Source organism: Dreissena polymorpha, chromosome 12, assembly GCF_020536995.1.
Source record: "Dreissena polymorpha isolate Duluth1 chromosome 12, UMN_Dpol_1.0, whole genome shotgun sequence".
In the NCBI taxonomy this organism is placed as follows: Eukaryota; Metazoa; Mollusca; class Bivalvia; order Myida; family Dreissenidae; genus Dreissena; species Dreissena polymorpha.
Window position 1 is genome coordinate 15,449,888 of NC_068366.1, and position 14,120 is coordinate 15,464,007.

Here is a 14,120-nt window from a genome sequence, read left to right on the forward strand (position 1 = left end):
TTTATGTAGGGTCTTCACACAGTAAAATTATTTGTGCCCAAATAAGAATAGATGAATGCATATTAGGCTTCAATGTTGCTTATACTATGGCCCGGGTGTACTTTGTCCAGGGTTTTCCATGGAAATCCATGGAAAATATGAGGCTGGAGTATTCGGACTAATTTCCAGCCTTTTCCAGCGTCAATATTTTAAAAAAAGGGTGGAAAATTGTCCATGGTATGTGGAAATAGCCTGGAATAGTTTCCATGGTTTTCCAGGCTCCCTGGAATAATTACCATGGAACAATTTCCAGGGTTTTCCAGCCAGCATGGAAAAAATACCGTCCGAATACTCCATGTAATCTGGAAAACCATGGAAAACCATGGATTTATTTCCAGGGTTTTCCAGATTACATGGAGTATTCGGACGGTATTTTTTCCATGCTGGCTGGAAAACCCTGGAAAATGTTCCAGGGTTTTTCCATGTTCAATATTCCATGGATGCCTGGTATAACATGGAAAATTGTCCAGCGTTTACCATGGTCACTGAATAGAAAAAGAAATTTCTGGTCTAAAAACAATATTCATGTATTAAATGAATACAATACTCACAGCTTAAGTAAATCATAATTTAAGGTTAGATTAAAACAAAACAAAAAATCAACATAATGCCTTAGTTTCTTCGATGTATTATTTTGTTCACAATTCATCAAAATATAACATCAGATTACAAATTGTGTTACATTTATTTAACAAATTATTCAGATCAAACAAGTGTTGTTTAATACATGCTTACAAAGCCTCTAGGTCCATAATCATAAATCAGGCCCTTACATAACAGAACAAGCGCTCCTTTAAAAGTTAAAAAGTATAATGCAACCTTCACAACATGTATTCAAAGTAACAAAATACAAGCAAGTCAAGTAATATACAGTAACAATTCACGAACCCTGTACAAACGATATACAAGAAACAAAATGAAAAATTTAAGTTATTTTTAGCTGCTTCATGTATGTCACAATATATGTAGCTGAACATGAGCACAAGGATAATATTTTTATGTCCCCCACTATAGTAGTGGGGGACATATTGTTTTTGCCCTGTCTGTTGGTTAGTCTGTTGGTTGGTTGGTCTGTTGGTTGGTTGGTTGGTTTGCACCAACTTTAACATTTTGAAATAACTTTTGCTATATTGAAGATAGCAACTTGATATTTGGCATGCATGTGTATCTCATGGAGCTGCACATTTTGAGTGGTGAAAGGTCAAGGTCATCCTTCAAGGTCAGAGGTCAAATATATGTGGCCAAAATCGCTCATTTTATGAATACTTTTGCAATATTGAAGATAGCAACTTGATATTTGGCTTGCATGTGTATCTCATGGAGCTGCACATTTTGAGTGGTGAAAGGTCAAGGTCATACTTCAAGGTCAGAGGTCAAATATATGTGGCCCAAATCGCTTATTTTATGAATACTTTTGCAATATTAAAGATAGCAACTTGATATTTGGCATGCATGTGTAACTTATAGAGCTGCACATTTTGAGTGGTGAAAGGTCAAGGTCATCCTTCAAGGTCAGAGGTCAAATATATGTGGCCCAAATCGCTTATTTTATGAAAACTTTTGCAATATTGAAGATAGCAACTTGATATTTGGCATGCATGTGTAACTTATGGAGCTGCACATTTTGAGTGGTGAAAGGTCAAGGTCAAGGTCATCCTTCCAAGTCAAATATATGGGTCAAAATTGCTCATGTAATGCAACTTCTGCAATATTGAAGCTAGCAATTTTATATTTGACATGCATGTGTATCTCATGGAGCTGCACATTTTGAGTAGTGAAGGGTCAAGGTCAAGGTCATCCTTCAAGGTCAAACGTCATATAGGGGGACATTGTGTTTCACAAACACATCTTGTTCTCAGCTACTTTCACTTTAATGCAATTTAGGTGCTTAATTTCATTAAAATACTTTTATATAATTTTATTGTTCAAAGAAATTCAGAACATAATAGATGTACATGTATTACTTTCCAAGTGACAATTTAAAATATAATTGCAAATCTAAAACTTGTGTAGGCAGCTTAGTAAATTATAAGTACCCAGGTGGGATAAAATTACAGTTTTTAAAAACTTTTTTGTTAATTAGCTGGGCTTCAGTAGGTCGTGGATCTTTTATAGAACTTGTACTGCTGTTATACTGTAGGGCTCCTGCATGATCTCTGAAAGAAAAACAAAGCAAACAATATTACAAGAAAGTCATAAGTTTTTTACATTCATCTGTAAAAGTAAATGTGCAGCAATCATATGATTGAATATCTATACTTTAATGCTCATTCATATTTTTATCTATTTTAGATATTTCATATCACTGCTCAATTCTGTACATCTGGCTTTTTGTATTCGAGCGAACATTTACGATCCTAAGTAGTTTGCAAGCGGGCTTTAATCTACTTGCAAACAGGAAAACTGAGACTTTAAAGTGAATAAATTGGTGATTTAACTTATATTTTTATAATGACTCTCTTTTATTTTGAAATTTATATTGTTGTTTTCTTAAATGCCCCAAAACGGGGTACACTAGCATGTTTCTGGAAACTCAAACATATATAGGAATTTTATATTCAGATATTGCTATATGAAAGTTATGCTAATTTGCTAATTCATATAAAAATAACCTGTAATTGAAACTAGACCAAAATATTGGATACCAAAAAGACAAATACTTTCAGGTGGTTAACACTAAATTACTTATATGAGCCCGGGGCATAACAATATTTACCATGAATTTGTGGCCATGTTAGTCCTCTTGGTAAATGCGCCAAAAGAGCCGCTTTGCTGTCTTGGGTTATTTCCCTGCCAAACTCTGCAGTATCTTCCATCAACTGGTCAGCTACAGTTAAAGCACATAATGAAAATGTATATAGAAAAGAATTCAAGTATTGTTTTAAATATTTAGTAAAATGGTCTTTTAATAATAACTTACAATGAAGTTAATACATCACAAAGCATAGCATAACAAAATTTGTTGGTATGATTAGTACAAATTTATTATTGCTATAATTAGAAAGATGTGTAATTCTATTGGTATGAAAATGCACAGTGAAACCTAAAAAACAATGCTATTGGTTTAATTAATTTATTTATAAACATTAACAGCATTAATGAGCATTGAGTTCTTATCATGCACAGCACATAACTCCCTTAGCCTCAGTTCCCTAGCCATGCATTATAAACTTCCGATACTACATTCAAGCTTATTAATATCTCCACATAGGACTTCCTTTATCAAGCTGCAAACTGCACTTAGTGAAAATGTGTGTGACAGCTGCTTTTAAACTTCTATATTTGCCATACTTTTACCTAAAATGTCACATAAAAAAGGTCTACAATGATGACATAAGAAGAATAAATTTAAAGGAATATTTAAAAATAATGAAAAGACAAACCTTCAGTTGTTGTTCTATTCCTAGACAGACTTCTGAAACACTTGTATGCATCACTTTTTAACAACATTTCATGTCACTTTCCAAATGATATCCATACATTATTATTTTAAGAAATTCTTGTTAATGGAAAAACTCATTAACTCTACTGTTTGTGAAATTACATTAACTTCATTTTAACAACAAGTTTAAGCTGCATTTTTTCTTCAATACGCCTTCTCCAGAAATTCAATCTAACAGGTAAACTTTCTGTATTTGAACTCAGCCAATCAGAAAAGGCTGTGATATTTTATAACCAATAGATTAGCCGCAGACACATCTGACTCACACACAGGCTTTTCAGATAGTTTGTTAATTGCAAACCTGGACTGTAGTTAAATATTAAGTGTGTATACACCTTGAACAGGGTTAAGGAATTTAAACTTGTAGACATTGCTTTGAAAGTTACTACTATTACTTCTACTACTAGTACTACTACTACTACTACTACTTCTGCAAAACTACTACTACTATTACAACAGCCACAACAACAACAACAACTACCTACTACTACTACTACTACTACTACTACTGCTACTACTACTACTACTACTACTGCTACTTCTACTTCTACTACTACTACTACTACTACTACTACTACTACTACTACTACTGCTGCTACTACTGCTACTACTACTACTACTACTACTACTTCAACTACTACTACTGCTTCAACTACTACTACTACTGCTACTGCTGCTGCTACTGCTGCTGCTGCTACTACTCCTGCTGCTGCTGCTGCTGCTACTACTACTACTGCTACTGCTGCTGCTGCTACTATTACAACTCCTGCTGCAGCGACTACTACTACTACTGCTGCTGCTGTTGCTGTTACTACTACTACTACTTCTACCACTACTACTGCTGCTACTTCTACTTCTACTACTACTACTACTACTACTACTACTACTACTACTACTACTACTACTACTACTACTACTACTACTAGTACTTCAACTACTACTGCTACTACTACTGCTACTACTACTGATGCTGCTACTGCTACTACTGCTGCTGCTGCTACTTCTACTACTACTACTGCTGCTGCTGCTAATGCTACTTCCTTAACTACTACTTCTACTGCTGCTACTAGTATTGTTATTATTATTTATACTACTATTGCTACCATTACTGCTACTATTCCTGTAAATGCTAAAACAACAACACAATAGTAACTGCTACTGTCACTTAAATTTGCACCAATAGTATAATTATCAGTAGTTTAACTGCTTGTACAACTTATACAACAACCACTTTTACTTCTACTCCTACAACATATTCTACTGCCAGCACCAGCATTACTACTTCTACTACTACTACTACTACTATAACTACTACTATTTCTGCCCAAACTATGCACATTGTTTTATGTTTTATTCATATGTTGTGTAAATTGTTGAACTCTGATTTACTTTGAATAAAATGTGTTGCATTTTTATAAGTTATTTTCTCCTCTTATAAAGTCTAAGTTTTTTCCAGAGTTAGCTGAAAATGTTAGAGTCTTTTCCATGCTTAAAAAATTCTATGTTCTACTTTCCATGCTATCTGGAAATATTTTCCAGGGTTATCCAGCCTAAATCCAGCGTTTTCCATTCCTTTTCCATGCTTTTCCATCCAAGGCTGGAAAATGCTTGGAAAAAAAGTCCACGTTTCATGGACATTTCTAGAACAAAACCCTGGAAAACCCTGGAAACTGTTTCAAATTCCAGGGATTACCATGGAATTCCATGTTATACCATGGATTTCCAGCCTAAGTTCCATGATTACCCTGGACAATGTACACCCGGGGACTAATGGTTCATACGATACCATTTTTATAAATATCTATGCCAAATTTAATGAAATAGACTTGAAAATGTGATTCGCCAGGTACCAAGTAAGAAAAAAATCCGCATTTTTATGTAGGGTCTTCACACGGTAAAATTATTTGTTCCCAAATAATAATAGATGAATACATATTAGGCTTCAATGTTGCTTATACTATGACGATATGTTCATACAATGCCATTTTTAAAAATATCTATGCCAAATTTAATGAAATAGAATTAAAAATGTGTGTCGCCAGGTACCAAGTAAGAAAAAAATCAGCATTTTTATGTAGGGTCTTCACATGGTAAAATTATTTGTGCCAAAAATAATAACAGATGAATGCATATTAGGCTTCAATGTTGCTTATACTATGACTACTGGTTCATACAATGCCATTTTTAAAAATATCTATGCCAAATTTAATGAAATAGACTTGAAAATGTGTGTCGCCAGGTACCAAGTAAGAAAAAATCAGCATTTTTATGTAGGGTCTTCACACGGTAAAATTATTTGTGCCCAAATAATAATAGATGAATGCATATTAGGCTTCAATGTTGCTTATACTATGACTACTGGTTCATACGATGCCAGTTTTATAAATATCTATGCCAAATTTAATGAAATAGACTTGAAAATGTGTGTCGCCAGGTACCAAATAAGAAAAAAATCAGCATTTTTATGTAGGATCTTCACACGGTAAAATTGTTTGTGCCCAAATAATAATACATGTAGATGAATGCATATTAGGCTTCAATGTTGCTTATACTATGACTACTGGTTCATACGATGCCATTTTTTAAAATATCTATGCCAAATTTAATGAAAAAGACTTGAAAATGTGTGTCGCCAGGTACCAGGTGAGAAAAAAATCAGCATTTTTATGTAGGGTCTTCACACAGTAAAATTATTTGTGCCCAATTAATAATAGATGAATGCATATTAGGCTTCAATGTTGCTTATACTATGACTACTGGTTCATACGATGCCAATTTTATAAATATCTATGCCAAATTTAATGAAATAGACTTGAAAATGTGTGTCGCCAGGTACCAAGTAAGAAAAAAATCAGCATTTTTATGTAGGGTCTTCACACAGTAAAATTATTTGTGCCCAAATAATAATAGATAAATGCATATAAGGCTTCAATGCAGGGTTGGCATATTGACCGGTCAATTGAGTATTGACAGGGCCAGCGGTCAATACCTGGTTAAAACCGGTCAATACTGGTCATTACTGGTCGATTGAAAATTGTAGCATTTAAACATTACAAAGGAGCCATTTTATATAAAATCAATAATTATTCTGTAATTGATAAACTTTTTTCTGAGTTATTTATTTTTAAAAAATCTTTAAAGCTGTAAAAAGTTACTTCTTAATTATTTATGGTTACAGCCTCAAATACATAAGGACTAAGGCAATATCTTTATCTCAGTGTATCACATCTGTTACTAATTAGCCGGATTTTACATAAATTCCAGGTTGATAAACACAACAAGGTAAAGGTACCTTGTAGTCGGTGAGATATAATAATAATACAGTTAGTAAGGCTCGTACCCTGGGTACGGTAAATATACTAAAACGTACGCGGAAATTTTAACACTAAATCGGTTGTTGTCGGCTATTTTGTAAAAATTAATTATGTTTACATTTATGTAAATTTTCTGTTAAATGGCATTTATATTATCAAAACTCATTGTTAAAATCAATAATGTGATTTAATTTTAAATCTTAAATTGTTTAAAGTCGCGTCATTGTATGACGTCGTCAAGTATAATATTTTCCGCGACATCGCACGTTCACTTTTTACCGTCATAGATTTTTTAAAAGAAACATTATTTGGTTACCAAGGTCCGTTAAATGGGGAACACCATATTCGGTATTTATATTATGTTTTAACAATTAATTAATGCTGTGTAATAAATATTGTTTAAGATATTTCTATATTTATTGAAAATGTTTCAAAATGTTATTTGTGAAACATCTTATTCTAATGAGTGTATGCTATTATATTATACTTTGAAAAGCATATCTGTTGTACTATAATCTTATTATTCATTTATTACTGTTAATTTCATTTATTGTAGAGAATCGTCAATGTTACATCTAGTCGCCAATGCTTGTTGTCAGTGTTAGTCTTAAATGCTTGTGATCATTGTCGTCGATGTTAGTCGTCAATCCTTATCGTCATTATACATGAAGGAAATAAAAGCAGAAACAGAGACGTATTCTTGATTACTTGCTTATTCCTACGGCGTCCTCTCAACACTCATACTAAAAAGCATGTTGATGCAGATTTTTTAAAAGAGAAGTTTGTTTAAGGTAAACAATATTGTTTTACGTTAATCGGTAGCATGTTTAACGACATCGGATTTTTGGCGGATATACAACTCGGATACAATCTAATATTTGCGGGTATGTTTAAGTTTATTTACCGTACCCAGGGTACATGTAAGTAAAAATAAGAGTACCCGGGGTACATGTACCGGTAAGTAGTACCCGAGCCGAGAATGATCAATCGAGCCTTAGTAAGTGAGTGATGGTGTATGGGATAACATGCACTGAGGGTGTATATTTTTCACGAACAAGTCAATTGAAGGTGTTAGAGATGCATTGATCCATAAGATTTAAAAGGGTAATTAACCACGGGCTTATTAAAATTAAAATGATGACATTACATTGTACCGGCTGTTTATTGTTGTATACTGTAAGCTTGCAATATTTTAAATAATGTAAACAACTTACCTTGTATTAAGTTGGCACATTGTTGTCAGGTGTAGAAACTTTTTATACTTATTTCTGTTTAGTTGCACTGGCTGAACCAAAAGAATTATGTAGTCGTTTCTAAATAATCACGAAACAACCTACTAATGCATATATGCTTGCCAGTTACTGAGTTTCTGCATTTCCATTCATTATCGGCCTTGGCAAACAGCGTAGAATCAGAGACGCCGTGTGATGTCTGCTATTTCGTTACACTGAAGATTTTCATATCCGCGGGTGTTTTTATGTCAAATGTTATGGTTTTTCAATAGATCGTATACTTATCTACAAAACAGCGAATGAGCATTCACTTTACATCATTTCTGATGATCTTATTTTGTAAATAATTTCTGAGCGTTAGTTCCTACGTTGCTATGTCGTCAGCCATTTTGACGGTTGTTTTGTTTACTTTCGGTTTCCACTACAAACGAAATTAATTGATTTGCTGCTTGCGTTTTTTTATTGATTAAATAATAAATTATTAAACCCTAATAATGTAATTGTCTGAATATCATTTATATTCAAGACATTATCGGATAAATAGAATACCATTCTAATACCAGTGTGTACTTACATTTATCTCGGAAAGCCTAGCCGTGTAAACCTTTCTTTAACTCGTCGCACTCAATACGTTGAATAACACATAGATTTATGTCATGTTCATTAAAAAACCACAATGTGCACAAAAGACATGCATGTGTACTACCGATTGATATTCAAACACAATTATTACGCCTTTGTTTATCGATTAAACGCCTAACTGAATTAATAACGCGTAACGTCAGTTTCTTTGTTTCGTAGCAAGATGGAAGCTAGCCTAAGCGCTTTTCATGACGTCACGCGCGCGTGCCCTTTCCCATAAAAATATTTAAACGCAAAATACTCGAAAACTAGTTTTTTCCTAGGTATAACGCCTACGCCAACAGGTAGATCGCATTCTTGTCCATATACATGTCAAATTTCAGCAAAAGTAACCGACTAGTTTTCAAGCGCCACAAATCGCGACTATATGCGCCAGCTTAACGAAACTTAGCCCCCTTTATCATTCGTTCGAATGAACGTCATCAATGATGACGTCCAATACATCACTCATTCCATACTAGAGTTGCGACACCTTAAGGGTTTCGCGGGATGGAATGAGTGGGGAGATCAAATCAAATTGAAAGCCGATTATTTCGACAAAAATTTGGGTACGAAAAAATATGTGGGCAGTGGGTACGAAAAAAAAATAATTTGGGTACGAAAACAAATTTGAGTACGAAAAAAAAAGGGTACGAACAAAATAAAGGTACGAAAAACTATTTGGGTACGAAAAAAATGGGTACGAATAAAAAATTAGGTACGAACAAATTTGTGTACGAAAAAAATTTGAGTACGACATATGGGTACGAAAAAATTTGGGTATGAACAAATTTGTGTACGAAGAAATAATGGGTACGAACATAATATGGGCAGGAAAAAAAACTAATTTGGTTACGAAAACAAATTAGAGTACAAAAAAATAAAGGAAACAAAAAAAAATAGGGTACGAAAACTATTTGGGTACGAAAAAATGTGTACAAATAAAAATTTGGGTACGAAACAAATTTGGGTACTAAAAAAATGGGTACGATTTTTTTATTTGGGTACGAAAAAAATGGGTATGAAAAAAAAATTGGGTACGAACAAATTTGGGTACGAAAAAGATTGGTACGAAAAAAAAATGGGTACGAACAAATTTGGGTACGAAAAACATTTCGGTACGAAAAAAATGGGTACGAAAAAAAAATTGGGTACGAAAACAATTAGGAAAAAAAAACATTTGGGTACGAAAAAAATGGGTACGAAAAAAAAAATTGTTACGCAAAAAATTTGGTACGAACAAAAATTTAGGTACGAAAAAAATGGGTACGAAAAAAATTGGGCACGAAAAAAAAGGGGTACGAAAAAAATTGGGTACGTAAAATTTGGGTACGAAAAACATTTGGGTACGAAAATAATGGGCACGAATTATTTTTTAGGTACGAACAAATTTGGGTACGAAAAACATTTGGGTACGACAAAAATGATTACGAAAATCGAAAAATTGGGGTATGAAAAATCTAATTTGAATTGTCTAGCCCGTCAATTGTCTCCTGGGGGTGAATTGTCTTGGGGTTGCTATTAAGGCTACATGTACTTCCGGCCAAGCCACATGTTTATAGCGATTGCGCAATAAAAAACACCACTTTTTCGTGATTTAATCAAAAACTAGATTTTTCCCAGTAATAGCGAATACGCCAACAGGTAGATCGCGTTATATGTACAGTTAATGGAAAATTTCATAGGGCCATACATTGTAACTCTGTGAAAAATCATCTGACCAGAACCGGCTGATAATATGCATGTCTCCTCTTGGTAGTGAAGCTTCCCATTAAGTTCAATTGAATTCCAGTCATTAGTTGCTGAGAAATAGCCCGGACAAAAATTGTGCATGGACGGACAGACGAAGCGGCGACTATATGCTCCCCCCTTAAAAAATTTGGGGAGAGCATAATAAAAAAGTTGTGGCAATTTAAAGGTGGTACGCAAACTTTAAAATAGATTTATCAATTATATGCTTATTCTTAGTGAAAAAAAGGCCATAATTGTTACAAAATGCTTGATACAGTTATCTGCTTTTGTTTATACATTGGGGTCATGTTGGTTAAGAAGCAAAATACATGTATGAAAGCAATATGTCAATGGACATAGGAAATATATTCGAGGTGGTACGCAAACATTCCAATGCGCGCACCTACGCCGGGGTGAGTAGGATAGCTACACTATATATATTTCATATATAATAGTCGAGCTCAAAAGTAAATATACTATAAACAACAAGCTTACCTCAATCACAATTTTAATGCAATGCAGTTAAACAATAAAGTTACAATGATATGCCAGGGATTGAAACTAACTTTTTACTATTGTGGGCAACCATCTTTAGTATTTTGGTTGCCCAGATAAAGAATAACGAGCCCAGAAATATGAACATGTGAATATTATTATATTTTTTTAATAAAATAATAGATAATTATATACATTTGCTGACAATACACATGTTCAATGCATGATGTATTATTATGAGCCTGAATTGAATCATGTCCTATTCCTATATAATGAATGTTATTTAACTAGTATTGATCCATGGTGATCAATTGTTTTTCAATTTTTATTGCACTGAATTGTTTTAAGATTAAAAAAAAAACAAGTTTACCAACTTTTGAAATTGAGTTGCCCAGGCCAAAATCTACTTGCCCCGGGCTCATGGGAAACCACTTATTTCCATCCCTGTATGCTCTTCATTTTCTGTTCTTCCATCCCATTCTCAAAATTAATTTTAAAGCACAATATTTTTTAATAACATTTGTATGAATTACTAACCATTATCACCCAAAACACAATTTTACAACGCTGTAATCGTGTCGTAGAGATTTAGTTTACTATTATCAGTGTTCTCTTTAAATACCGGCAGCCAGCGATTCTGCCGGTTACATTTACTCTTACATTTACATGACTGCTTCTTTTCCCAAATATATCAAGTAAATGTCATAAATGCTTTTCTTTTACTGCATAGTTGCCGGCCATATAACTGGTACTCAATTTTCTGGAAAACACTGAATTATGCATGAAAAACACACAATACTTAAAATCTTAGATTCGTTTTTAAAATAAATTGACACTTCCAGCTTGTCGCCATTAAAGTCCAAAGATTCAAATAATTTTCCACGAGGTACGTCAACAATTGCGTAATCAAATGAATGAAAAAAAAAAGTAAAGAAAGCCGAACTTTACATAAATTCCAGGTTGATAAACACAACAAGGTAAAGGTACCTTGTAGTCGGTGAGATATAATAATAATACAGTTAGTAAGGCTCGTACCCTGGGTACGGTAAATATACTAAAACGTACCCGGGAATTTTAACACTAAATCGGTTGTTGTCGGGTATTTTGTAAAAATTAATTATGTTTACATTTATGTCAATTTTCTGTTCAATGGCATTTATATTATCAAAACTCATTGTTAAAATCAATGATGTGATTTAATTTTAAATCTTAAATTGTTTAAAGTCGCGTCATTGTATGACGTCGTCAAGTATAATATTTTCCGCGACATCGCACGCTCACTTTTTACCGTCATAGATTTTTTTTAAAGAAACATTTTTTGGTTTGCAAGGTCCGTTAAATGGGGAACACCATATTCGGTATTTATATTATGTTTTAACAATTAATTCATGCTGTGTAATAAATATTGAATAAGATATTTCGATATTGATTGAAAATGTTTCATATGTTATTTATGAAACCTCTTATTCTAATGAGTGTATGCTATTATATTATACTTTGAAAAGCATATCTGTTGTACTATAATCTTATTATTCAAATTAAATCGTTAATTTAACAATGCTTGTCGTCAGTGTTAGTCGTAAATGCTTGTGATCATTGTCGTCAATGTTAGTCGTCAATCCTTATCGTCATTATACATGAAGGAAATAAAAGCAGAAACAGAGACGTATTCTTGATTACTTGCTTATTCCTACGACGTCCTCTCAACACTCAAACTAAAAAGCATGTTGATGCAGATTTTTTAAAAGAGAAGGTTGTTTAAGGTCAACAATATTGTTTTACGTTATCGGTAGCATGTTTAACGACATCGGATTTTTGGCGGATGTACAACTAGGATACAATCTAATATTTGCGGGTATGTTTAAGTTTATTTACCGTACCCAGGGAACATGTAAGTAAAGTTAAGAGTACCCGGGGTACATGTACCGGTAAGTAGTACCCGAGCCGAGAATGACCAATCGAGCCTTCGTAAGTGATTGATGGTGTATGGGATAACATGCACTGAGGGTGTATATTTTTCATGAACAAGTCAATTGAAGGTGTTAGAGATGCATTGATCCATAACATTAAAAAGGGTAATTAACCAAGGGCTTATTAAAATTAAAACGATGATATTACATTGTACCAGCTGTTTATTGTTGAGTACTGTAAGCTTGCAATATTTTAAATAATGTAAACAACTTACCTTGTATTAAGTTGGCACATTGTTGTCAGATGTAGAAACTTTTTATACTTATTTCTGTTAAGTTGCACTGGCTGAACCAAAAGAATTATGTAGTCGTTTCTGAATAATCACGAAACAACCTACTAATGCATATGTGCTTGCCAGTAACTGAGTTTGTGCATTTCCATTCATTATATTATCGGCCTTGGCAAACAGCGTAGACCCAGATGAGACGCCGTGCGATGTCTGCTATTTCGTTACGCTGAAGATTTCCATATCCACGGGTGTTTTTGTGTCAAATGTTATGGTTTTTCAATAGATCGTATACTTATCTACAAAACAGCGAATTAGCGTTCACTTTACATCATCTATGTTATTTTGTTAATACTTTCTCGCGTTCTTTTCGAACTTGTATTGACAGCCATTGGTCGACGCCGTCTGCTATTTCCAACGATGAAGATTTCCATATCCACTGGCGTTTTTTTATGTCAAATGCTAGTGTTTTCCAATTGATCGTATACCTATCTACAAAACGGATAAGTAGCGTTCACTTTACATCGTTTGTGATGATGTTATTTTGTAAATACTTTTAAGCGTTCTTTCTGTCGAAGTCGGCCATTTTGACGTGTGTGAAAAAATACCGACATTCCCGCAATTACCAAAATCCCCAGGAATCCCCGAGATCCCACGAAATCCCCATTAATATTGATTATTTATCGAAAAACTGCGTATTTTAATATAGATTGTTGCGAAATACACTGAAATAACTAATGAAACATTGTTTTTATGAAAGTTTGATTTCGGATATTTCGGTAGGGTATCAGTATATCCACATAACGCATTTTGTAATTCCGGTTATGTAAAACTTGCGAAATTTTTTCGTGATTTCATCAAAAACTAGATTTTTCCCAGGTATAACGCCTACGCCAACAGGTAGATCGCATTCTTGTCCATATACATGTCAAATTTCAGCAAACGGGCTAAGCCAGTTTTCAAGAAACTCAAATCGCAGTGATTCTCGCCACCTTAACGAAACTTAGCCCCCTTTATCATTCGTTCGAATGAACGTCATCAATGATGAC

At 33.7% G+C, this 14,120-nt stretch overlaps 1 long non-coding RNA gene across 1 annotated transcript; it reads right to left on the reverse strand.

Annotated features, from left to right (window-relative positions):
• Positions 1-651: 651 nt before the first annotated feature.
• Positions 652-5,245, reverse strand: LOC127852197 (uncharacterized). The gene is made up of 3 exons (XR_008036121.1): positions 3,423-5,245; positions 2,756-2,866; positions 652-2,195 (listed from the first exon to the last, which is right to left on the reverse strand). It is a non-coding gene; the product is annotated as an uncharacterized LOC127852197 (long non-coding RNA).
• Positions 5,246-14,120: the final 8,875 nt, after the last annotated feature.